Consider the following 26,195-nt stretch of genomic DNA (forward strand, 5'->3'; position numbering starts at 1 on the left):
GCTAAGTTGCCAGGAGGTCGCTGGTGAGATGTCACACTAAATGACGCTCCAGCGATCCCACCAGCAACCTGACCTGGCAGGGATCGCTGTGCGCTCGTAACCAAGGTAAATATCAGGTTGGTTACCTGATATTTACCTTAGTTACCAAGCGCAGCATGCTTCCACGTGGAAGCATGCTGCGCTTGGTAACTAAGGTAAATATCAGGTAACCAACCCGATATTTACCTTGGTTACGAGCGCACACCGCTTAGCGCTGGCTCCCTGCACAGCTAGCCACAGTACACATCGGATTAATTACCCGATGTGTACTCTGCTACGTGTGCAGGGAACCGGCTTCTGCGGACGCTGGTAACCACGGTAAACATCAGGTAACCAAGAAGCCCTTCCCTTGGTTACCCGATATTTACCTTCGTTACCAGCGTCCGCCGCTCTCACACTGCCAGTGCCGGATCCCTGTTCCCTGCACTCCTAGCCACAGTACACATCGGGTTAATTACCCGATGTGTACTCCAGCTACGTGTGCAGGGAGCCAGCACTGACAGCTGAGAGCGGCGGACGCAGGTAACGAAGGTAAATATCGGGTAACCAAGGAAAGGGCTTCTTGGTTACCCGATATTTACATTGGTTACCAGCGTCCGCAGAAGCCGGCCCCCTGCTCACTGCACATTTAGTTGTTGCTCTGTCGCTGTCACACACAGCGATCTGTGCTTCACAGCGGGAGAGCAACAACTAAAAAATGGTCCAGGGCATACAGCAACAACCAGCGACCTCACAGCAGGGGCCAGGTTGTTGCTGGATGTCACACACAGCAACATCGCTAGCAAGTTGTGCCTCAGCAGCGATATTGCTAGCGATGGTGCTCAGTGTGACGGTACCTTTGGATTGATAGAGAGGCAAATCAGAACTCTCACCTGACTGCAAAAGACCTTTAGGAAGATTTAGCAGACTCTGGAGTTGTGATACTTTGTTCTAATGTTTAGAGAAACCTGCACAAATACTGCCTTAATAGAAGAGTTATCAGACGAAAACCTCTTATGTGTTCCCACATGAAATTTAATGTCAGAAATATGCAAAAGAACATCTAAACATGCCTTATGCATTTTTGAAACAAGTCCTTTGGACAGATGAGGTTAAAATAGAACTGTTTGGCCACAATGATCAAAGGCATGTGTGTGGAAAGAAGGGTACAGAATTTCAGTAAAAGAACATAACCCCAACCATTATGTATGGGGTTGGATCAATCATGCTTTGGGGTTGTGTTGCAGCCAATGGCATGGGGAACATTTCACGGGTAGAGGGAAGAATGGATTCAATGACATTTCAACAAATTTTTGATGCAAACATAACACCATCTGTAAAAAAGTTGAAGTTGAAAACATGATGGCTTCTACAAATGGATAATGATCCTAAACATAAGTCAAAATCCACAATAGACTACCTCAAAAAGCATAAGCTGAAGGTTTTACAATGGCCCTCACAGTCCCCTGATCTGAACATCATTGAAAATCTATAAAAAAAACAAAAAAGTGAGCCGGAGTATGAGATGGTATACATGGTACTTGTGAGACCATGTTCACACTGGCCATGAGACAAAGAGAAACCAAGGAAAAAATTGTGAAAAAATACCCTGCTGTAACTAAATAAAAGCATAGTGCATATAAACATAGGGTACTTAGTAAACACTGTTTTTGATCAAAAAAAGCATAAAGCTATCCCACCAACGCCAAGGTGTACCCAGTTGGGATAGTACCTACACTCTCTAATATTAAAACCTTACCATGGGTCTAAAATAGGCCTCAATGTGGCTAAGGGCTGAGAGCAACCGGGTCCCAACAGGACACACACAGTCAGGGGGATTCACAGAATGAAATGTCCAGCTCGCTGAGAAGGGGGCCACTCCCTGTTTGTACTGAATACAAAAAAACTACATAAAAACAAAAAAGTGAGCCGGAGTATGAGATGGTATACATGGTACTTGTGAGACCATGTTCACACTGGCCATGAGACAAAGAGAAACCAAGGAAAAAATTGTGAAAAAATACCCTGCTGTAACTAAATAAAAGCATAGTGCATATAAACATAGGGTACTTAGTAAACACTGTTTTTGATCAAAAAAAGCATAAAGCTATCCCACCAACGCCAAGGTGTACCCAGTTGGGATAGTACCTACACTCTCTAATATTAAAACCTTACCATGGGTCTAAAATAGGCCTCAATGTGGCTAAGGGCTGAGAGCGACCGGGTCCCAACAGGACACACACAGTCAGGGGGATTCACAGAATGAAATGTCCAGCTCGCTGAGAAGGGGGCCACTCCCTGTTTGTACTGAATACAAAAAAACTACATAAAAACAAAAAAGTGAGCCGGAGTATGAGATGGTATACATGGTACTTGTGAGACCATGTTCACACTGGCCATGAGACAAAGAGAAACCAAGGAAAAAATTGTGAAAAAATACCCTGCTGTAACTAAATAAAAGCATAGTGCATATAAACATAGGGTACTTAGTAAACACTGTTTTTGATCAAAAAAAGCATAAAGCTATCCCACCAACGCCAAGGTGTACCCAGTTGGGATAGTACCTACACTCTCTAATATTAAAACCTTACCATGGGTCTAAAATAGGCCTCAATGTGGCTAAGGGCTGAGAGCGACCGGGTCCCAACAGGACACACACAGTCAGGGGGATTCACAGAATGAAATGTCCAGCTCGCTGAGAAGGGGGCCACTCCCTGTTTGTACTGAATACAAAAAAACTACATAAAAACAAAAAAGTGAGCCGGAGTATGAGATGGTATACATGGTACTTGTGAGACCATGTTCACACTGGCCATGAGACAAAGAGAAACCAAGGAAAAAATTGTGAAAAAATACCCTGCTGTAACTAAATAAAAGCATAGTGCATATAAACATAGGGTACTTAGTAAACACTGTTTTTGATCAAAAAAAGCATAAAGCTATCCCACCAACGCCAAGGTGTACCCAGTTGGGATAGTACCTACACTCTCTAATATTAAAACCTTACCATGGGTCTAAAATAGGCCTCAATGTGGCTAAGGGCTGAGAGCGACCGGGTCCCAACAGGACACACACAGTCAGGGGGATTCACAGAATGAAATGTCCAGCTCGCTGAGAAGGGGGCCACTCCCTGTTTGTACTGAATACAAAAAAACTACATAAAAACAAAAAAGTGAGCCGGAGTATGAGATGGTATACATGGTACTTGTGAGACCATGTTCACACTGGCCATGAGACAAAGAGAAACCAAGGAAAAAATTGTGAAAAAATACCCTGCTGTAACTAAATAAAAGCATAGTGCATATAAACATAGGGTACTTAGTAAACACTGTTTTTGATCAAAAAAAGCATAAAGCTATCCCACCAACGCCAAGGTGTACCCAGTTGGGATAGTACCTACACTCTCTAATATTAAAACCTTACCATGGGTCTAAAATAGGCCTCAATGTGGCTAAGGGCTGAGAGCGACCGGGTCCCAACAGGACACACACAGTCAGGGGGATTCACAGAATGAAATGTCCAGCTCGCTGAGAAGGGGGCCACTCCCTGTTTGTACTGAATACAAAAAAACTACATAAAAACAAAAAAGTGAGCCGGAGTATGAGATGGTATACATGGTACTTGTGAGACCATGTTCACACTGGCCATGAGACAAAGAGAAACCAAGGAAAAAATTGTGAAAAAATACCCTGCTGTAACTAAATAAAAGCATAGTGCATATAAACATAGGGTACTTAGTAAACACTGTTTTTGATCAAAAAAAGCATCTCTCAGCCCTTAGCCACATTGAGGCCTATTTTAGACCCATGGTAAGGTTTTAATATTAGAGAGTGTAGGTACTATCCCAACTGGGTACACCTTGGCGTTGGTGGGATAGCTTTATGCTTTTTTTGATCAAAAACAGTGTTTACTAAGTACCCTATGTTTATATGCTCTATGCTTTTATTTAGTTACAGCAGGGTATTTTTTCACAAATTTTTTCCTTGGTTTCTCTTTGTCTCATGGCCAGTGTGAACATGGTCTCACAAGTACCATGTATACCATCTCATACTCCGGCTCACTTTTTTGTTTTTATGTAGTTTTTTTGTATTCAGTACAAACAGGGAGTGGCCCCCTTCTCAGCGAGCTGGACATTTCATTCTGTGAATCCCCCTGACTGTGTGTGTCCTGTTGGGACCCGGTCGCTCTCAGCCCTTAGCCACATTGAGGCCTATTTTAGACCCATGGTAAGGTTTTAATATTAGAGAGTGTAGGTACTATCCCAACTGGGTACACCTTGGCGTTGGTGGGATAGCTTTATGCTTTTTTTGATCAAAAACAGTTTACTAAGTACCCTATGTTTATATGCACTATGCTTTTATTTAGTTACAGCAGGGTATTTTTTCACAATTTTTTCCTTGGTTTCTCTTTGTCTCATGGCCAGTGTGAACATGGTCTCACAAGTACCATGTATACCATCTCATACTCCGGCTCACTTTTTTGTTTTTATGTAGTTTTTTTGTATTCAGTACAAACAGGGAGTGGCCCCCTTCTCAGCGAGCTGGACATTTCATTCTGTGAATCCCCCTGACTGTGTGTGTCCTGTTGGGACCCGGTCGCTCTCAGCCCTTAGCCACATTGAGGCCTATTTTAGACCCATGGTAAGGTTTTAATATTAGAGAGTGTAGGTACTATCCCAACTGGGTACACCTTGGCGTTGGTGGGATAGCTTTATGCTTTTTTTGATCAAAAACAGTGTTTACTAAGTACCCTATGTTTATATGCACTATGCTTTTATTTAGTTACAGCAGGGTATTTTTTCACAATTTTTTCCTTGGTTTCTCTTTGTCTCATGGCCAGTGTGAACATGGTCTCACAAGTACCATGTATACCATCTCATACTCCGGCTCACTTTTTTGTTTTTATGTAGTTTTTTTGTATTCAGTACAAACAGGGAGTGGCCCCCTTCTCAGCGAGCTGGACATTTCATTCTGTGAATCCCCCTGACTGTGTGTGTCCTGTTGGGACCCGGTCGCTCTCAGCCCTTAGCCACATTGAGGCCTATTTTAGACCCATGGTAAGGTTTTAATATTAGAGAGTGTAGGTACTATCCCAACTGGGTACACCTTGGCGTTGGTGGGATAGCTTTATGCTTTTTTTGATCAAAAACAGTGTTTACTAAGTACCCTATGTTTATATGCACTATGCTTTTATTTAGTTACAGCAGGGTATTTTTTCACAATTTTTTCCTTGGTTTATCATTGAAAATCTGTAGCTAGAACTCAAAAAAGCAGTGCATGCAAGACGACCCAGGAATCTCACAGAACTGGAAGATTTTTACAAGTAAGAATGGATGAAAATCCTCCAAACAAGAATTGAAAGCTTTTTAACTGGCTACAAAAGCAATATAAACTGTGATACTTACCAAAAGAGCTGCTACTAGGTACTAGCCATTCAGGGTGCCCAAACTTTTACATCTCCCCATTTTAAAATGTTAAAGATGAAAATAATTTAGTTTTTGCCTAAAATACAAAGGAAATGTGTCCTCTTTAACTTTATGTCTTTAAAGAATATGTCCAGTTACCAAAACGTTTTTTTTTTCTCATAAATCTTGCTAATATGTGCCTCTCCACACATCTATTATGTTATTTCAGCAATATTACCTTTTATCATGCTCTGGCAGCACATCCTCATTTCTGGTTCCAGGTCTGATGGGGTTAAGCTCTCTTCTGACTTCCTGGGTTCAGTTACTACAACTCCCAAAATTCTTTGTGGCTCTAGAGCTGTATCTAAAGCCCACTTTACACGCTTCAATATATCTCACAATCCGTCGTTGGGGTCAAGTTGTAAGTGACGCACATCCGGCATCGTTTGTGAGGTATCTGCGTGTGACAGCTACGTGCGATCAGGATTGAACGCAAAACCGTTGATCGCAAACACATAGTATCTTTGTCTAGAATTGAGCGTTTTGTTACACGAACATAGTCAATTGTAACGTGTGACATCCCTCATACGATTTTGGTGTCTGAGGCTATGTGCGCAGGTGCGCAAATTTTAAAACCAGCCAGATAAAGCCATACGGCTGAAGGCTGGTATTCTCAGGATGGGGAGCTCCACGTTATGGGGAGCCCCCCAGCCTAACAATATCAACAACAATATAACAATACCGACCGTAGCGGCGGTGTATTCTGCAGCTCCGGTCACCTCCATGCAGCAGCGCTGGAAGCGACGCAGGAGCATCCTGGATTACGCCGGACATGGAGGGCTTTTTGGGGCTGATTAAAGTGGTTAACCAGGGTATATGTTTGTGTTTTTTATTTCTAATAAAGGAATTTTTTCGGGTGTGTGTGTTTATTTACTGTAATTTACAGATTAATCATGGAAGGTATCTCGGGGAGACGCCTGACATGATTAATCTAGGACTTATTGGCAGCTATGGGCTGCCAATAACTCCTTATTACCCCGATTTGCCAACGCACCAGGGCAAATCGGGAAGAGCCGGGTACAGTCCCAGAACTGTCGCATATAATGTATGCGGCAATTCTGGGCGGCTGTTGGCTGATATTGTTAGGCTGGGGGGCTCCCCATAACGTGGAGCTCCCCATCCTGAGAATACCAGCCTTCAGCCGTATGGCTTTATCTAGCTGGTTTTAAAATTGGGGGGGACCGCACGCCGTTTTTTTTAATTATTTAATTATTTATTTCACTACACAGTATAGACACGCCCACCGGCTGCTGTGATTGGGTGCAGTGTGACACCTGTCACTCAGCGTGGGGGCGTGTCTCACTGTAACCAATCATAGGCACCGGTGGGCGGGGAAAGCAGGGAATACGAGATTGTTTAATGGGCGGCCGGCTTTTTCAAAACAGTAAAAGCCGCCGGAGCAGTGTGAACGCCGTGCAGTGCCGGGGATCGGGGATTGGTGAGTATGAGAGAGGGCTGCTAACTTCAGTCACTTAGGAGATTAGCGGTCACCGGTGAGCCCTTCACAGGTGACCGCTAATCAGGGCACGACACAGACAGAGCCGCAGCATGACCATGAAGTCGGGTGAAGTTCACCCGAGTTCATTCTGACAGTGCGGCTCTGTGTGTGTCTGCTGTCATCTGCCATTCAGCTATGCTACATGGCTGTCTGTGTCTGCTGTTAGCGGCCATGTAGCAGAGCTGAATGGCAGATGACATAGTAAAAACGCATCCCTACACATTACACACGCTTGGCAAGTCAATAAATAAAAAGAAAAAAAAAAGGTGCCCAATGCATACGTCACAGAACACATGATCTAAAGGATCGCACACAAAATTGATCAATGTAACATAGACTACTAACGCACGTGTGACAGCAAATGAACGACCTACGTGTGATCTCATAAGATCCCGTATGCAACCTGGGCGTGTCACATCGCAAATGCGATTGTACAACTAATTACAACGTGTAAAGCAGGCTTAACACAACCACTCAGCTCTCCACTCCAAGACTCCTCCCTGCTTCTTTCCAGTGGGAATGCACTTAGAGTCTGAGAGCAATCACAATAGAGACAGCAGAAGCTCGCAGCTCTGCACAACCAGGGGAAGAAAGAGTATATCTTCTGCTTGTTTTCATATAGGTGTTGTGAGACTGTGACCGGGGTTATCTATGACGGCCGGTATGTCTCGCCCAGGTTGTGCTCACTCCATGATAGAAAGTAAATCCACTATAGGGTTAATGCTGTTTCCCTACAGGCTTAAGGAAGGGTTAAAAGGAAACAGGAACGAGGGCAGGGGTGCCGGGTGTGAGGGAGTGAACAGAACTCCCTGAGTTTTCTGCTGGAGAGGCACATGTATTGTGTTATGGACTTTTGTTTGGACATTAAAACCGTGTGCTGTGAACCTTAATGCCTGGATCCCGTGTCTTCTGCTGCGCAGCCGACCGTGCTACCTCACAGTGTGTATGATTAGGCTGCTTTCACACATCACTTTTTTGGCATCAGGCACAATCTGGTGTAAAAACTGATGCAATGGATAAAGCAAAAAACCGGATCAGTTGCATTAGTTTTTTCCATCAGTTCCTTCAGTTTTTGGACAGATCCGTTCTGCTACTGAGCATGCTCAGTAGAAAAAAACAGAATCAGTTGCTGTAATGCATTGTATGCCGCTTTACGACGGATTCAGCGCCCATAGACTTTCATTGTACATGACGCCAGATCCGGCGCTGTCCGTTTTTTTGCCGCTGCCAAAAAACATTGCATGCTGTGTCCTTTCCGGCAGCTGGACATATACATTTCGCTGGATCCGTGCACAATGGAGGCAACACAAGGGCATCAGGCACAATCCGGCGCTAATACAATTCAATGCGGAAAAAAACGGATCCGGGTTTATCCGTTTTTCGCCGGATTGCGCCTGATGGCCAAAAACTGATGTATGAAAGCAGCCTTAGCTGACGCAACATGTGAAAAAAAATAAATAATTGGGGAAAAAATGATGGGGTCATGAGATTGCTTTTTCCCCTCTTGCCTAGTCTCTGTGTGTCGCCCGTCATCCGTGTGGCATGCATTTTGCAGGCTACTTTCACATCAGCTTTTTTTTAGGCAAAAAAACACAAACCGCATATTACCGGATCCTTGTGGAGTAAACGTGCAATGCATGCAACCGCAATTGTTATTTTACCGGATCCTTCTGCAGCGGGACACAGAATTTATCGCCTGGCACTGGAGCCAGCTGACTCCTGATCTCACAGCCTGCACACACTGCGATGGATACAGGTTAACAGCAGTCACTGCCTGCTGCTGATTACGTGTGACAGTGTGCGGGCTGTGTGGTCAGGAGTTCAGATCAGCAGACTCCAGTGTCAGCCGATTACTTGTTCTATGTCCCGCTGCATCCATTGCAGCGCGTGTGGACTGGAGTTCAGCTGAGTTGAGATCAGCTGACTCCAGTGCCGGACTGAACTCACCTGACTTCACAGCCGCACATACTGCGATGGATGCAGGGGTACACAGAACAAGTAATCGGCCGACACTGGAGTCATCTGATTACTTGTTCTGCTGGCTGGTCAGGAGTAGGGATGAGTGAGCAGCAAAATGCTCTGGGGCTCGATGGGCGAAGCCCATGTTGATTTTTTTATTTTTAAAAATTCATTAAAAAAATAAAAAAAAACAAAACATAATCCTAACCGTAGGGATAAAGGTAAAAAAAAAAAAAAATGTGCAGTCTCCCGCTGCATTTTCTATTGCTAAGGGTAACCCAAGCAGCTACTGGCTGCTAACCCCCACTGCTCGGTGTTACCTTGACTGGCAATGGAAAATGCAAGGAAGACATTTTTTTTTAAAGTTTTTTGCCTAAGAACTAAAAAAAAAAAAAAAAAATGACGTGCGCTTCGCCATATTTTTTGTAAGCCAGCCAGGTACAGCAGGCAGGTACGAGCTGCCCCCAACCCCCAGCTGCCTATTTGTACCCGGCTGGGAACAATAAAATTTAGGGAAACCCATTTTTAAATTATTTCATGAATTTATGAAATCATTAAAAAAAAAAAAAAAAAAAGACGGGGGCTTCACCCGTATTTTGTGTCCAGCCAGGTATAACTAGGCAGCTGGAGATTGGAATCCGCAACGCAGGGTGGCCCAAGCTTTCTGCCCCCCCCCCCCGCTGCGATTTGCAGTCCACAGCTGCTCCAAAAAATGGCGCTTTCATCGAAGCGCCATCTTCTGGTGCTGTATCCAACTCCTCCAGTGACCCTGGTGCCATGTGGCACACTGGGTAATAAGGGGTTAATACCAGCTTTGTTTTATCAGCTGGTATAAAGCCCGAGATTCTTAATGTCAGGCCAAGTTTGACTCGGCCATTAAGAATCTCCAATAAAGGGTTAAAAAAAATACACCACACAGAGAAAAAATACTTTATTAGAAAAAAAATACACAGACACATTAGGGACTCCATCTTTATTACTCACTCTCACCCCTCCACAATAGAGATTTCTGTACTGACAGAGGAAAAAAAAAAAAGAGAGAGAGAGGGAAAAAAAAGAGAGAGAAAAAAGAGAGAAAAAAAGACAAAAGAGAGACAGATAGAGAGAGGGAGAAAAAAAAGAGAAAAAAGAGAGCGAAAAAAAGAGAGAAAAGAGAGAAAAAAGAGAGAGAGAAAAAAAGAGAAAGACAGAGAGAAAGAGACAGAGAAAAAAGAGAGAAATAAAGTGAGAGAAAAAAGAGAAAAAGAGAGAAAGAAAAGAGAAAAAAGAGAGAAAAGAGAAAAAAAAGAGAAAAAAAGAGAGGAAAAAGAGGAAAAAGAGAGGAAAAAGGAAAAAAGAGAAAAAAGAGAGAAAAAAAGAGAGAAGAGAAAAAAGAGAGAGGGAAGAGAGAGAGGGAAGAGAGGTGCTCTGTTACATGCTGTGCTGCATGTCACCACCTTTCTCCACTCTGTGACTTGTTGTGCAGGTGACAGAGTGGAGAAAGTTGGTCCCATGCAGCAAAAGTCACAGTGTGCAGTAACTTGGTCCCATGCAGCACAGCAGGTGACAGAGCAGAGCAAGCTGGTGACATGCTCTGCTCTGATACATGCGGTGCTGCATGTCACCAGCCTGACAGGCTCTTGCTGCATCCTGTAGTGCTGGTGGGAGTATATGATCACACTGCCCGACACCGGCCATTCTCCTGACATCGGAGCAGAGCGGGCAGGTGGATAGTGTGATCAGATACTTACGTGATGAGCTGAAACCCCCCTAAGACCTCCCCTGTACTCCACACTGGAGCCCCGTGCCTCACCAATCTGCCGGACGCTCAGCAATCTTCACTGCTCCACACTGGCGTCCCATACCATCCTCCGGACCCTCCCCTCGATGCTGGGTATTGACGTGCGGTAGTCACCGCCCACAGCCCAGTCAATCACTGTGAGTGGTGCCAGCATCCTCTGACGTAACGTCCAGTTTCAGAGCCCAGAACTTGATGGGACGTAAGAGGATACTAGCGGCCGCAGCACCAGGGGATCCTGTGACCGACACTGAGCGTGTAGGATAGCGCCGCTCAGTGCCAGAACTGCAAATAGAAGACAATGCAGAAAACACCTAAAATGGTAAGTTACACTCAGAGGAGAGGAAAAAAAAAAAAAAATCGGTGAAACACCCCTTTAAGATTATTTCATCATTAACTTGCTTAACTGTTTACAATAATAGCAATTTTCACCAGGCTGCCCGAACATTTACATGCCTGTGTAAAGGTCCTGATAACTGCGGGGACCTGAATCCATTTCAATTCAGTGGTGCCACTGACAGAAAAGGTAAGACTCCAGCCGGTGGTCCAATAATACCAGGATTTATTAAGACAAACTCGCCCCTGTTTTTATGGGGAGGAAAAGATAAATAAATTAACCCTAATGCCGGCGTCACATGGGACGATCTATCATGCGATCGTACCCGCCCCCATCGTTTGTGGGTCACGGGCAATTAGTTGCCCGTGGCGCACAAAGTCGTGAACCCCCGTCACACGCACTTACCTCCCGACCGACCTCGCTGTGGGCGGCGAACATCCTCTTCCTAAAGGGGGAGGGACGTTCGTCGTCACAGCAACGTCCCTCAGTGGCCGGCCAATAGAAGCGGAGGGGCGGAGATGAGAGGGACGTAACATCCCGCCCACTTCTTTCTTTCCGCATTGCCGGCGGGATGCAGGTAAGCTGTGTTCGTCGTTCCCGGGGTGTCACACGGAGCAACGTGTGCTGCCACGGGAACGATGAACAACCGGAGCACAGAAGGAGGACCGACTTTTTGAAAATGAATGACGTGTCAACGAGCAACGATAACGTGAGTATTTTTGCTCATTCACAGTCGTTCCTAGGTGTCACACGGTACGATATGTCTAACGATGCCAGATGTGCGTCACTTAATGACGTGACCCCGACGACATATCGCCAGATATATCGTACCATGTGACGCCGGCATAAGGGGCACTTTGCACACTACGACATCGCAGGTGCGATGTCGGTAGGGTCATGTCGAAAGTGACGCACTTCCTGCGTCGCTCTCGAAATCATAGTGTGTAAATCCTAGATAATATGATTACCGAGCACAAAATCGTCGTAATTGTATCATCGGTGTAGCGTCGGCACATTCCATAATTATGCTCGCGCGACGGTCCGATGTTGTTCCTTGCTCCTGTGGCAGCACACATCGCTGTGTGTGAAGTCACAGGAGCTAGGAACATGTCCTACCTGCGTCACCACGGCTCTTCTCGGCTATGCGGAAGGAAGGAGGTGGGCGGGATGTTTAAATCACGCTCATCTCTGCCCCTCCGCTCCTATTGGCCGCCTGCCGTGTGACGTCGCAGTGACGCCGCACGACCCGCCCCCTTAATAAGGAGGCGGTTCGCCGGCCAGAACGACGTCGCACGGCAGGTGAGTGCATGTGAAGCTGCCGTAGCGATAATATTCGCTACGGCAGCTATCACAAAGATATCCCAGCTGCGAGGGGGGCGGGGACTATCGCGCTTGGCATCGCATCATCGGCTTGTGAGGTCGTAGTGTGCAAAGCCCGCCTAAGTCTAACAGTAAATGGACTAAACAATAAACCTAACCACAACAACTCTTATACAACAAGAAATATATATCTTCATTTTCGCTTTCCCTATCAGGAGATTGCTCACATATCTCTGATCCTAGTGAGAAGGGGTCTTTCCTTGGGCCCACAATGTTGCTCCCTCCCCTAAATGTGACCGGACCTAAACAGGGCTCATTCCTAAAGAGAAGACATTATGTGTCCTTTCTCCTGGTTCACAATCTTCATTCTACCCTAATGAATTAACCTTCCGGCATCCCATTGTAACCTATCTCAGCTGCGCAGCGAGGCAAATAAACATTAAATTCACATAAGAACTATAACATTTAAAATAACTATTTCATTCCCAATCATAGGAGTCTGTTTGTTAGCACTTTTAGTTAATAAATATTGATGGGCGATCCCCCTGATGGTCGGGATCAGGGAGTCTCGCCCGATCATTTTAAAAAGATCGAGATCAGGATCGAGATAACAAGATCTTGCGTCCAATCAACAATCTTGGACTTTACAGATATAGGATGGGGCGGGGGGAGATGTAAAATAAAGAATATAGTTAGTAGTAAACATTGTCATGATACGTACAGGTCCCGCAAGGCGTCCTGCAGATTGTCTCCCGGTGCTTCTGCTTCCGTGTACGATCATCGCTGTGCCGCTCGGTAACCAAAGGACCTTCCATGACGTCATAGCCATTTGACCAGTCACGTGTGAATGTCGTATTGTCTCATTGAGTACAGACTGGTCACATGACTATGACATCATGCAAGGTCCTGTAGTGTCAGCATGCTCGCCGGTATTTGGTGCTCGCCCGAGCATCTCAGTACTTTCAGTATACTCGGCGAACGCCGTGTATCGGCGAGATGCTCGGGCACATGCTTGGCTCCCCCTCCCTGCATGTTGGCGCTCTTTATATAGAGTCAGCCCACATGCAGGGATTAGCTCCCACACACTGTAATGCAGCCGGTGAATAGTGGCACCGGGAATCAGGTGATCGGAGATCACTGTTATAGTAACCCGCTCGTTAGGTTACGATGACAACGGTGGCAGCAGTGATGTCACCGCTTACAAACCCACAGCCTTTCCTCACTCATTGAGTGATTAGACTGAGTGATTAGACTGCATGGGGGGCAGAAGTGTTCTCCCCCCATGCATTCAGATATAGCAGAGCTGCATCGGTTGAAGAAGACAGAAGACCAGGATCGTGGAGGTGTGAGAGGGAGCAATAAGGAAGGAGTCCCTAAGTGTGACTGTGTATTTATTTCTAATAAAATATTTTGTCTCTGTATGGAGTCTTTTTTTAACCCTTTATTGGAGATTCTTAATGGTCGGGTCAAACATGGCCTGATATTAAGAATTTTGGACTTAATACAGGCTGGTAAAGCAAGCTGGTATTAACCCCTTATTACCCAATGTGTCACCTGGCACCAGGGCCGCTGGAAGAGTTGGTTGCAGCGCCAAAAGATGGCATTTCTATGAAAGCGCCATTTTCTGGGGTGGCTGCGGACTGCAATAGTAGCAGGGGGGCCCAGAAAGCTTGTGCCACCCTGAGCTGCAGACTCCAATCCCCAGCTGCCTAGTTGTACTTGGCTGGACACAAAAATTGGGTGAAGCCCACGTCATTTTTTTTTTTAATTATTTCATGAAATTCATGAAATAATTAAAAAAGGGGCTTCCCTATATTTTTGGTTCCCAGCCGGGTACAAATAGGCAGCTGGGGGTTGGGGGCAGCCCGTACCTGCCTGCTGTACCTGGCTAGCATACAAAAATATGAAGAGGCTCAAGTCATTTTTTTTAGCTTTTTGGCAAAAAACTTACAATAAAAAAAAGGGCTTCCCTGGATTTTCCATTGCCAGTGAAGGTAACACCAAGGAGTGTGGGTTAGCAGCCAGTAGCTGCTTGGATTACCCTTAGCTAGCAATAAAAAATGCAGCGGGAGCCCACACATTTTTTTATTATTTTTTTAAATAGCTAAAAACAAATTAAAAAATGGACTTCCCTGTATGTTGATTGTCAGCCAAGGTAAAGCTAGGCAGATGTGAGTGGCAGCCCCTAGCCATCTGCTTTATGTGCGCTGAGAATCAAAAATACCGTGGAGTGCGACGCCATTTTTTTTAAATTATCTATTTATTTTTATACAACCACTAGCTGTACTACCCGGCTTCACCCGAGTTAATAACTGTTGTTAACAAAATAGAATGTATTAACAAAAATTTATTCTGCACACAAAAACCACAAAACAAATAGATAGTTTTTGCCTTTTAATAATTACATTTCTAAGCTAATAGAAGCATTTCACAACATATATTTATAAAAACACAGATATTCCACACAGACTTAACTAAATTGGCCAAGTAATGTGCTCCGGTCTGTCTCTTTTCCCGGTCTGTCTCTTTTCCCGGTCTGTCTCTTTCCCCGGTCTGTCTCTTTCCCCGGTCTGTCTCTTTTCCCGGTCTGTCTCTTTTCCCGGTCTGTCTCTTTCACCATTTGTCTCTGTCTGTCTCTTTCCCTGTCTTTCTCTATCTCTCTGTTTCTTTCCCTGTCTTTCTCTCTGTCTGTATCTCTGTCTGTCTCTCTCTATCCGTCTCCCCACTGACATCTTATTAACTCATATATAAGCTCTTATACTATGAATGTCTTTTGTTCCTATAGCAACCAATCACAGCTCCTACTAATAACCTGTAGTTCCAGGCTCCATTTACTTTAATGGAGGTATGTTTTTTGAAGAGTAACTAAAGCGCAGGGTTAAATTTTCCTGTAAAAACATAGTCTACGACGTTGCCTGGGTCACATGAGGCGTCTGTGCAAAATTTCGTGATTGTAAATGCGACGGTGCGGATACACTTTTCGTTTCACTTTTTCCCCATTATGTAGATAGGGGCAAAATTGATTGGTAAATTGGAACGCGCAAGGTTAAAATTTCACCTCACAACATAGCCTATGACGCTCTCGGGGTCCAGACGTGTGAGTGTGCAAAATTTTGTGGCTGTAGCTGCGACGGTGCAGAAGCCAATCCCGGACATACACACATACATACACACACACACACACACACACACACACATTCAGCTTTATATATTAGACTAGCTGTAGCACCCGGGCGTTGCCCGGCATAGTAACTGTCTCTCTGTCTCTCTCCCAGTCTGTCTGTGTGTCGTTGTCTGTCTGTCTTGCTGTCTGTCTCTTTCCTTGTCTGTCTGTTTCTATCTCTCTGTCTGTATTTGCATCAGTCTATCTGTCTCTCTCTGTCTCTTTGCCCGTCTGTCTCTCTCTCTCTTTGCCCGTCTGTCTCTTTCCAGGGCTGTCTCTTTCCAGGGCTGTCTCTTTCCAGGGCTGTCTCTTTCCAGGGCTGTCTCTTTCCAGGGCTGTCTCGGTCTTTCTCTGTCTCACCACCGACATCTTTTTACCTCACACATAAGCTTCGTATACTAACAGTTTATTTTGTTCCTATAGCAACCACTGACAATTGCTATTTATAGCCTGGAGCTCCCAGCTCCATTCAGTTTAATAGCTGCAGGATTTTTGTAGAGTAACTGGAAAGGACGGGGTTACATTTTCCTGCCCAAACATAGTCTATGACGTTCCCTGAGTCACATGGAGTGTCTGTGCAAAATTTTGTGATTGTACATGCGACTATGCAGATTCCTGTAGCGGACATACACTGAGCCTTATATATTAGATATATTGTGCGAGATAGATAGACACACATATATATGTATATATATATATATATATATATTATATATATATATACATACATACATACATACATACAAACACATACAAACATACATACATACATATATACATATATACACATACATATATACACACAGTGCCTTGCGAAAGTATTCGGCCCCCTTGAATTTTTCAACCTTTTCCCACATTTCAGTCTTCAAACATAAAGATAAAAAATGTAATGTCATGGTGAAAAATCAACAACAAGTGGGACACAATTGTGAAGTTGTACAAAATTTATTGCTTATTTTAAACTTTTTTAAAAAATAATAAACTGAAAATTGGGGCGTGCAATATTATTCGTCCCCTTTACTTTCAGTGCGGCTGGTTTCAGACTTCCGTGTTTAATCAGGTACCAGTCACACGTATGGTTTTGGTCATACATGTGTCATACGTGTGTCATACGTGTGTTACACATGGCTCGCATGTGACATCCGTGTTTGCATACGTATGACACGTACCGGGTAAAACACGTGTCTAATGAAAAGATGTATATTTACCTGGATCCAGCGATGCTGTCTCCGGCTCTGCTGTATCCCGCTCCTGATCCTCGCTCATTATTTTCATTGATTATTCTCTGCCTGAGGATCTGGAAGCCGGAACATCGCGGGGACAGGCTGGGTACAGCACAGCCGAGGACAGCATTGCTGGGGACATCACTGGGGACATCGCCGGTGACAGGTGAGTATACAGCAGTTTGTGCAGTGACATCCAGGGACTCATCAGGGTTCCCAATGAACTCTCATGAAGCCCTGGAAGTCACCATCGTGACACTCGCTGTAACGCAGTTGTCGCAGGGGTGTCGTCAGGAGGTTATCAGAGTTCATTGGGAAATCCGATGACCTCCTGGAGGTCCCTGAACACACACTGCTGGCAGGATACTCACCTGTCACTAGCGATGTCCCCAGCCATGCTGTCCTCGGCGGTGCTGTCTCTTTTGCTTTCACCGCGATGCCCCTGCTCTCAGCTGCTCAACGCGGTGAATAAATCAATGAAAATAATGAGCGGGGGTCTGGAGCGGGACGCAGCCTAGCCGGAACAGAATCGCTGGATACAGGTAAATATAGAAAATCTTTTTATTTAAAAACCCGTGTTTTCTCCGGTACGTGTCACACTGATGTCACACGGATCACATCAGTGTGCGGTCCATGTGACATCCGTGCTGCTGGAGAAAAAACGGGCACGTCTCCGTGAGAAATAGTGGGGCCACATGGTCCGTGTGAAAACCCGGCCGTGTGAGAGTGCACAATAGGGTAACATGGGTATGTGTGACATCCGTGTTAAAAACGGATGTCACACGTACCTAAAACACGGACGTCTGAAACCAGCCTGCAGCAAACTCACTCCAGAAGTTCATTGAGGATCTCTTAATTATCCAATGTTGTCATAGATGACTGATAATGATAACTGTAATTCACCTGTGTGTAATCATGTCTCCGTACAGGGCTGTATTTTGCCTTCGTGCTGCCCTAGGAACTTTAAGTGGTCGCGCCCCTTAGTGACAATGTAACACTATGAGTTTTCGCACACGACATCTGTTTAAGGCAGATCTACTCTGTAAAACACTTGAAAAAGTATCAATGAGAAACGAAGGACACTAACCCCCCCCCACCCAATGGGGATCACCACGGGCACATCAAAACATAGCATGAGTATAAAATATTCCCACCACACCGTCCCCACTTATATACTGTGACTATCACACTGCCCCTAATAAACTACACACTGCCCTCCCTTATAAATTATACCCACCACACCTTCCTCAATTATGAAATATGATCTGCACATTGACCTCACATCATGCTGCCCCCTCCTCACAGTGTCCCATGCATGCTGCCCCCTCCTCACAATGTCCCATGCTTGCTGCCCCCTCCTCACAATGTCCCATGCATGCTGCCCCCTCCTCACAATGTTCCATGCATGCTGCCCCCTCCTCACAATGTCCCATGCATGCTGCCCCCTTCTCACAATGTCCAATGCATGCTGCCCCTCCTCACAATGTCCCATGCATGCTGCCCCCTCCTCACAATGTCCCATGCATGCTGCCCCCTCCTCCCAATGTCCCATGCATGCTGCCCCTTCCTCACAGTGTCCCATGCATGCTGCCCCTTCCTCACAATGTCCCATGCATGCTGCCCCCTCCTCACAATGTCTCATGCATGCTGCCCCTTCCTCACAGTGTCCCATGCATGCTGCCCCCTCCTCACAATGTCCCATGCATGCTGCCCCCTCCTCACAGTGTCCCATGCATGCTGCCCCCTCCTCACAATGTCCCATGCATGCGGCCCCCTCCTCACAATGTCCTATGCATTCTGCCCCCTCCTCCCAATGTCCCATGCATGCTGTCTCCTCCTCACAGTGTCCCATGCATGCTGCTCCCTCCTCACAATGTCCCATGCATGCTGCCCCCTCCACACATTGTCCCATGCATGCTGCCCCCTCCTCACAATGTCCCATGCATGCTGCCCCCTCCTCACAATGTCCCATGCGTGCTGCCCCCTCCTCACAATGTCCCATGCATGCTGCCCCCTCCTCACAATGTCCCATGCATGCTGCCCCCTCCTCACAGTGTCCCATGCATGCTGCTCCCTCCTCACAATGTCCCATGCATGCTGCCCCCCTCCTCACATTGTCCCATGCATGCTGCCCCCTCCTCACAGTGTCCCATGCATGCTGCCCCCTCCTCACAATGTCCCATGCATGCTGCCCCCTCCTCACAATGTCCCATGCATGCTGCCCCCTCCTTACAATGTCCCATGCGTGCTGCCCCCTCCTCAGAATGTCCCATGCATTCTGCCCCCTCCTCCCAATGTCCCATGCATGCTGCCCCCTCCTTACAGTGTCCCATGCATGCTGCCCCCTCCTCACAATGTCCCATGCATGCTGCCCCCTCCTCACAATGTCCCATGCGTGCTGCCCCCTCCTCACAATGTCCCATGCATGCTGCCCCCTCCTCCCAATGTCCCATGCATGCTGCTCCCTCCTCACAGTTTCCCATGCATGCTGTTCCCTCCTCTCAATGTCCCATGCATGCTGCCCCTCTCCATGCTCCATGAGCTCCTAATGCTGCCTTCCTCTTTTCCATAATGACACCTCCATGCTGCCCCATTCATCATACTAAGACCACCACACTAACGCTTATGCTGAGACACCCCTCCCACAAACACACACACACACACACTACCCCACTCTTGATATTGACTCCCCTACATTGCTCCACTCCATACTGAGCCCACACATGCTGCCCCTTCTCCATAATGAGCTCCCAATGCTGCCCCCTTCTCATTCTGAGTCCTTACACACCCCCGCCATCGATTTTGTCATTGCACTATCCCTCAACCCTTGTCCTCTGTCTCTAGGATTGTCCCCTCTCTCCCATTCCCCCAGCAGCAGCCGCTCTCCCCTGCCTTTACCAGCAGCCTCTCCCCCAGCATCAGCCTCTCTCCCCCCAGCCCCCCAGCATCAATCTCTCTCCCCCCAGCGTCCCCCAGCTTCAGCCACTCTCCCCCCAGCCTCCCCCAGCATCAGCCTCTCTCCCCCAGCTTCCCCCAGCATCAGCCTCTCTCCCCCAGCTTCCCCCAGCATTAGCCTCTCTCCTCCAGCTTCCCCCAGCATCAGCCTCTCTCCCCCAGCTTCCCCCAGCATCAGCCTCTCTCCCCCAGCTTCCCCCAGCATCAGCCTCTCTGCCCCCAGCATCAGCCTCTCTGCCCCCAGCATCAGCCTCTCTTCTCCCAGCCTCCCCCAGCATCAGCCTCACTCCTCCCAGCCTCCCCCAGCATCAGCCCCCCCAGCATCAGCCTCCACCCTCCCAGCCTCCACCAGCATCAGCCTTCCCCTATCCCAGCCTCCCCCTCACAGCCTCTCCCAGTATCAGCCTCCCCCAGCATCAGCCTCTCTCCTCCCAGCCTCCCCCAGCATCAGCCTCCCCCAGCATCAGCCTCTTCTCTCCCAGCCTCCCCCAGCATCAGCCTCTCTCCTCCCAGCCTCCCCCAGCATCAGCCTCCCCCTCCCAGTCTCCCCCAGCATCAGCCTCCCCCAGCATCAGCCTCTCTCCTCCCAGCCTCCCCCAGCATCAGCCTCCCTCAGCATCAGCCTCCCTCCTCCCAACCTCCCCCAGCATCAGCCTCCCCCCTCCCAGCCTCCCCCAGCAAAAGCCTCCCCCCTCCTAGCCTCCCCCAGCATCAGCCTCTCTCCTCCCAGCCTCCCCCAGCATCAGCCTCCCTCAGCATCAGCCTCTCTCCTCCGAGCCTCCTGCAGCATCAGCCTCTCCCAGCATCAGCCTCCCTCAACATCAGCCTCTTTCCTCCCAGCCTCCCCCAGCATCAGCCTCTCTCCTCCCAGCCTCCCCCAGCATCAGCCTTGCTCAGCATCAGCCTCCCTCCTCCCAGCCTCCCCCAGCATCAGCCTCTCTCCTCCCAGCCTCCCCCCTCCCAGCCTCCCTCAGCATCAGCCTCCCTCCTCCCAGCCTCCCCCAACATCAGCCTCCCTCCTCCCAGCCTCCCCCAGCATCATCCTCCCCCAGCACCAGCCTCCCCCAGCATCAGCCTCTCTCCTCCCAGCCTCCCCCAGCATCAGCCTCCCCCCTCCTAGACTCCCCCAGCATCAGCCTCTCTCCTCCCAGCCTCCCCCAGCATCAGCCTCTCTCAGCATCAGCCTCTCTCCTCCGAGCCTCCCGCAGCATCAGCCTCTCCCAGCATCAGCCTCCCTCAGCATCAGCCTCTTTCCTCCCAGCCTCCCCCAGCATCAGCCTCCCTCAGCATCAGCCTCCCTCCTCCCAGCCTCCCCCAGCATCAGCCTCTCTCCTCCCAGCCTCCCCCCTCCCAGCCTCCCTCAGCATCAGCCTCCCTCCTCCCAGCCTCCCCCAGCATCAGCCTCCCCCAGCACCAGCCTCTCTCCTCCCAGCCTCCCCCAGCATCAGCCTCTCTCCTCCCAAACTCTCCCAGCATCAGCCTCCCCCAGTATCAGCCTCTCTCCTCCCAGCCTCCCCCTCTCTCCTCCCAGCCTCCCCCAGCATCAGCCTCCCTCAGCATCAGCCTCTGTCCTCCCAGCCTCCCACAGCATCAGCCTCCCTCAGCATCAGCCTCCCTCCTCCCAGCCTCCCCCAGCATCAGCCTCCCCCAGCATCAGCCTCTCTCCTCCCAGCCTCCCCCAGCATCAGCCTCTCTCCTCCCAGCCTCCCCCAGCATCAGCCTCCCTCAGCATCAGCCTCCTTCCTCCCAGCCTCCCCCAGCATCAGCCTCCCACCATCCCAGCCTTCCACAACATCTCTGATGCAGCACCTTCGCCTCCAGCCTCTCACACCACTGGTCCAGCTCCCAGTTCCACCAGGTAGCAGAGCCCATCTCTGGATCGCTGCGTGTGAACGCCATCTTCACTGCGTCGTCGCTGCTCTCCAGATCTCTCAGCAGCAGCAGCAGCAGGCTAGTGACTTCTTCTTGCAGCTTAAGTGACAGTCTCTTCACTTCTCCAGAGCATTCCCAGCGTTCAGGGTCAGAACCTTCATCCTTCCCTCTCACAAGGTCAGGACGCTGCAGGGGATCTCTGGGTAGCCACACCTTATCGTGGGCGGCAACTTCTTCCAGCGCGGGCTTCTGTTGTTTTTCAGTGTGCTTTTCATGGTGGCAATATGGCGGCGCTTCCATATTTTCAAGCGGACCGCCCAGGCACATGGTCACCTGTCTTTACAGGTCTAGTCCTTATCCTTTTCGTGACGCCAGGATGTGAAGCCCCACAGGTGCGGTGTAGCGGTGCCTTACCTTTAGGGACTCCACGTGATGGGACAGTTCTGGTCACAGGTAGGGAACCTTCTTGGGATTGTCGTGACGCCACTCTCAGAATTGCGGTCAATGGGGATCGCCACTGCAGATTAAGGGATGCCTGGGGCTGATGGTGGGTGCAGTCAGTTGTAATAGCCTCCTGAGAGTGAGGCAAGCCCCAGGGCCCTGTGTAGGTGTGTGGAACCACAAGTCGCAGAATGACTCACACGCACAAGCAGAATGTCTTTCAGGGGTTTTACTCACTGATGGTGGCAGGGTGAGTAACCCGGGCGAAGCTGGGATGACCCAGGCTGGAACCAGGCGTCCTTCAGGCTGACTTATGAGGGTGGCTACTGACTCGCCTTCTCTAGCCCTTCTGTTTGTGCTGACCCCGACTTGCAGTCCCTACGGGGGTCACCCAGGGAAGTTGCTGCTCCCCTCGTTTCAGCCCGTTTGCTTGTAGCCTGGACCAGGTCACTCCGGCTGCTTGCCTCTTGTGAACTATGGGCCCTCACTTTGCTACGTGGCTGCGGACTCTGTGTTGTTGTCTTGGGGGTTTGAAGTGCCCCCTCAGGCAGGTTTGGCAGAAGAAAGGTGAATCTATTTCTGCACTGGGACCTGTCACCCGTTTGCGGGCCTGGTACCTCCCCAGCAGTCTCCTTACTCTGCCACCCGTTTGCTCTCTCTTTAGCCTTGGGTGGATTTCGGGTGGCACTACTGGGTGACCGATCTCCCCTGTCAGTAGTCACTGCGCGGACCCTGTTAGCTTGCAGCAGCTCCAGGGCCTGCTTCTGCTCTTCTTGAGCTGCGCACTAAACTGGCTCACTTGTGGGTTCTGCACGTCTGCTCTGTCTGAGCTCCACTTCCACACTCCTCTCTTCAACTCCCTGCTCCAGACTTCTCCCTCCTTCTTCCTCTTTCCCCTTTGTGCCTGCCTACGCCACCTAGCAACCAGGCTCTCTACTAGAGTAGAGCGCGGTTCATGGTTCTCCAGTTCGCGGTTCGAGTGATTTTGGGGGGTGGTCTAGATCGAACTAGAACTCGAGCTTTTTGCTAAAGCTTGATAGTTCTAGTTATGTTCGAGAACGGTTCTAGCAGCAAAAAGCCAAGCTAATTACTAGCTGGCTTTCCGCTGTAATAGTGTAAGTCACTCTGTGACTCACACTATTATGAAATTTCAGCGTATAGTGTGCGGGAACAGCGCATTCAGATCACTGCTGCTGGGATAATGATCGCCATTTTTTTTTCTTTTCCTTGTCTTCCTTCCCTAAGCGCGCGTGTGTAGTGGGGCGGGCCAGCATGTCAGCCAATCCCAGACACACACACAGCTAAGTGAACTTTTAGCCAGAGAAGCAACGGCATGTGTGATAGGATGTCCATGTCACATGTCCCTGCATTATAAAAACGGGTTTCTGCCCATCAGGACGCCAATTATCTGCCTTCTGCGTCTGGGTGTCAGTCACCGCTGGCGTAGCTCCTGTCTCAGATACTGCTGTGTACGCCCTACACACAGCGCTATACAGAATAGGGATAGAAGTTTCTTTTAGCCCTTGTAAGGGCTAAAAACAGCAGGCTCAGAGCCATAGGTGACAGTCAGGTCCGTGGAAAGAGATTTAAACAGCTACAGATAAGAGCTTCTGTGTAGCTAAGGTCAGGGACTTCCTCGCTGCATTTTACCATTAGGAGGGATATAAAGTGAGGCTTTCTTTCCTCTACAGACCCACAACCCTGCCACTGTACCCTCCAGCCCTTTGCACACAAACTCCTTGTTACTAAGCCATTATACTAGCAAACAGTGAGGAAACTTAATGGCATCCTAAAAGTGGCTGTTGGACTTCCATTAGTGTCCCACTAGTGCAAATCTATTTGCAAGCACCTCTGCATTGCACACTCAAGATCATTGTTACTAAGTGTTACGTCACCGCCGGAGTCTGCTCCAGCGACTTCTGATCCGATCGCCAGGCGATGCCGTGTTCCTGCCGTGGATGGTGCTGGTGATGGGAGAGAAGTCGATGCCAGCGGCACCAGTGGGCGCAGGCTCCGATCATCCACTGGGCTGGGTTAGCTTGGGATCTGCAGTACCGCTGGCTGACTGTGGGTGGCATGTGTCTTCCAGCTGAAGTTGCCAGCGTTCAGCTAAAGCCAATTGGAAGACAACACACCCTTCTTATTTCCCCTCCTGTCACATGATTACTGCCAGATATAGTTCTGATTTTCCTGGATCCTGTTATGTCCTATTCTGTTGGTGATTCCTGTGTTGACTTCTGCGTGTTTTGACTACCCTTCTGCCTACTGTTTTTGTACCTTGCTGCCCAATCCGGATCTGACCTCTGCTACGTTTGCTGACTACGTCACTGCCTGCCGATTCAGTCCCTGTTCCACAATTCCTGGTTTGACCCTGCCTGACTACTACTCTTATCGGAATACAGCCTTCTACAGGTAGTGATCTCCAGTTCCCTGTGTAATTCCAAATCCCTGTATAGGGGTTAAAGGGTTTCAGGGTTTTGGGGGTCCTACTTGGTGAGTGGCTTCCCTCTAGCCTCCCCTTTAAAGCCCATCTGAGTCTGTGGATCCAGGCAGGCGTTACACTAAGCCATTATACTAGCAAACACTGAGGAAACTTAGTGGCATCCTAAAAGTGGCTGTTTGACTTCATTATTGTCCCACTGGTGCAAAGCTATTTGCAGCACCACTGCATTGCACACTCAAGCTCATTGTTAGGCCCCTTTCACACGTCAGTGATTCTGGTATGTTTGTGCTTTTTCTTAAACGTACCAGAATCACTGACATACGCAGACCCATTATAATGAACGGGTCTGCTCACACATCAGTGATTTTTCACTGCACATGTCTCCGTGCGGCGTACCCGCGTGTCCGTGATTGCCGCACGGAGACATGTCCATTTTTTTCTGGCATCACTGATGTCCCACGGACCACGCAGTGGTGTGGTCCGTGACACACGTGCCAGAAAAAAACGTGCTTTTAAAATAAAAATCATTTTTACTCACCCGGCTCCAGCGATGTCCTCTGCAGCCCGTGCAGCTTGCTGCTTCTGAGCCGGCTCATTACTGTCGCGCATATTCATGATGCACGACACAGCCGACCTGGAAGCAGCTGCTGCGGGGGTCAGCGCCGGCCGGATGCTGCACCGCGGGAGCGTTCAGCACCATGGAGAGCGGGAGCGGGCACAGGTGAGTTAATCTCTAAGTGCAATCACGGGCCGCGGAGAACGGAGCCAGGATTGCACTTAGACAACCCACGTGTGCCGTAATTCACGGCACACGGAGGGACATGTGCGTGTTTTACACGCCAGTGAAAAACGTCAGTGTTTTTCACTGACGTGTGAAACGGGGCTTACTAAGCCATTATACTAGCAAACAGTGAGGAAACTTCGTGGCATCCTAAAAGTGGCTGTTGGACTTCCATTAGTGTCCCACTAGTGCAAATCTATTAGCAGCACCACTGCATTGCACACTCAAACTCATTGTTACTAAGCCATTCTAATAGCAAACTATGCTGCCAGTTTAAGGGCCGTAGTTGCATTGTCAGGGATAGTTATTGTTGTTTATTCTGCTGTTAATAAAGCTAGATCACCGCTGCAATCTACACCACCTCTCAATTTTTACTACCACATTTTAAGTGCACAATCTTGTCGCAATCAAAATGAGTGGCAAAATGAGAGATGCTGGTGGAAAGGGGAAGAGGCGTGTTGGAAAAGGAAAAAAAAGGGTTTGTCCGTGGGGAAGGTGGCAAAGCTCCATTAACATCTGCTGAAGATAGACCATCTTCCAGCAAAAGTAAGATGTCTACTACTTACCGTGGACAATCCGATGTGCTCTTTTTTACGGACACAAACAACTGGAACAAAGGTAGATGATGGCCAAAAAAAGAAAATGCTTGAATGGATCTCAAGTGGTCCAACAAGTGCCCACTCCACCACCTCAACTACCGGATCCAAAAAACACCAGTCCTCTGAGTTGTCATCCCAATCACACTTGCTTTCTCCCAGCTCTGAAGTCTCCATCCGCCCTGCACAGTATGGTGGAACTGAAATGGCTGAGTCTGCAGAGCTGTTCAGTCACACTATAGCCTGGGAATCAGAGGTCTGCTACCAAGCTACAGTGAGTACAGACCAGGAAATGGTCTGCAGTGATGCCCAGAACCTTTGTGACTCTGATTCAGGCCTTGAGGACCA

The sequence above is a fragment of the Anomaloglossus baeobatrachus genome, chromosome 4, assembly GCF_048569485.1.
Source record: "Anomaloglossus baeobatrachus isolate aAnoBae1 chromosome 4, aAnoBae1.hap1, whole genome shotgun sequence".
Classification (NCBI taxonomy): Eukaryota; Metazoa; Chordata; class Amphibia; order Anura; family Aromobatidae; genus Anomaloglossus; species Anomaloglossus baeobatrachus.